The sequence below is a fragment of the Cololabis saira genome, chromosome 10 (genome assembly GCF_033807715.1).
Source record: "Cololabis saira isolate AMF1-May2022 chromosome 10, fColSai1.1, whole genome shotgun sequence".
NCBI classification, from domain to species: Eukaryota; Metazoa; Chordata; class Actinopteri; order Beloniformes; family Belonidae; genus Cololabis; species Cololabis saira.
The window spans coordinates 64,146-66,157 of NC_084596.1; positions in this window are offsets into that span (position 1 = coordinate 64,146).

Sequence of the window (2,012 nt, forward strand, 5' to 3'; positions counted from 1 at the left end):
TAATGGAAGAACCTCACAACATTCTGTGAGCTCACGGCGGTTTTTGGCAGATGCATGATGGAGACTTTACACTTTGTCAAAGAAAAACTGGAAATCATTCATCCCTGTAATTTCCTCAACAACATCTCCAACACTCAACTCAAGACGGTGGTTCATGCAGTGCCACACCATCGCATTGGGAAACTTTTAAACACCTGATTTAATTCCAAGCATGACAGAAGCTCCATCTGAAGCAAAGCAAACATAATAATATCAGAGAAGCCGTGGTGGGACAGGTTGTTCATCAGAGCTTGATAAATTTCATCCGCACTGGTTGCAGAAAGTTCAACTAGATCCAAGAAGAATGTGAGTGGCTCTTCACTCATCCCTAGGCTTGCTCTAATATAAATGATCAAAACTGATTTTTTACTGTCAGTTGTAGATTCATCTATCAGAACAGAAAACTTTGTTCCACTTTGAAGGACCTTTCCAACTACTCTCTTTCTCATTTCACTTGCTATGTGTTGTCTGATTGTTGCACAGGAATGGTCTGAATGTAAAGATCTTCCCATGTCAAGTCCATTCAAGACTTGCAGATCAATATCAGTTGGTAGATCTGTGAAAGGCCTTGCAGATTTCACAATCTTGTAAACTGTGCGAAATACCCGATCAGCCGTTAAGAAGTAATGCCTCTGCATATCAGAAGTCAACGTTTCCATTGTTTTTTCTTTTGACTTTTCAATGGTTTTCTCAGCTTCTTGGTGATCGTCTGTCATTCTCTGCTTGTGTATCTTCTTACGAAGAGACTGCAGCTTTAACTTTCACTTTAACTTTAGACCACTCGTCAGCAACATGCATCTGGCTCCCTCCTACATTTGGCCAGACTACTTTTATCTTCTGGCACGTTAGGCAGCCAAGTTCTTTGCTTTGGCATGTTAGCCATGGATATTGCTTAATGTCAGATGTCCAGCATTCAGGGATATCTTCATCTTTATTACTCTCTTTCTGGTAACTTAGGTCGTCATGTTTATGTTTTCTGCACTGTTCTTCAGCACTTCTTCAGCACTATCTTGCCCTGCTGCTTCTTCTTTCCACCACCAAAACAAAACATCTATAATAAATTAATCTGCCTGATATCCACTGACATAATGAGCTGTATTAGGCCAAATACAAGGGTTTTAACCCAACATGTAGAATTATCAAACCTGTTCCTCCTCCAGCTCTCTCTTTCCCACAGTATTTTACTCATATACACAAAACCCCCTAAATGTTGAAATAGCAGTAAAACCACATTCATTGATAAAATGACATAAGGGATGGAAAGGGGGGATGGCAGTTTTACAGGGGGGATGATTTGGACCCTTTTTATTTCAGGGGGGATGATTTGGACCGTTTTTATTTCAGGGGGGGATGATTTGGACCGTTTTTATTTCAGGGGGGGTGCCATCCCCCCTCATCCCCCCTCAACTCCAGTACTGGCTGCCAGCCAATCAGAATCGAGTATTCACACAGAGTCTGGTATAAATACGGATATATTTGTGCTAATACAAAGAAACACAGTGATGCAGGATCTGAGTGTAGCTCATACCTGGGTGGAGGTTACAGGTGTAACTTTGTCCATGAGCTGGAGAGAAGAGAAGAGAAGAAAAGAAAAGAAAAGAAAAGAAAAGAAAAGAAAAGAAAAGAAAAGAAAATAAAAGAGAAGAGAAGAGAAGAGAAAAGAAGAGAGAGAGGAGAAGTTCAGGTGCAGGTCATTGCTGCTGCAGAACCAGGTCAAACCAGCAGAACCAGAACCAGGTCAAACCAGAACCAGGTCAAACCAGAACCAGGTCAAACCAGCTCCTAGATGTTTCTGCTGCAAACTGTCCAAATATAAACCCCAGGGACTTTCTGTGTGAGTGTAAATGAAAGCTCCACGTTATGATTATAGGCGTAAGCAGGCAGAGCGTCATGTGCACCAACTCCTTACGTCCAGGAACTTCCCCAACCGCCACCGATGCTTAATTTATTCCATCAATAAAAACTATATTTTT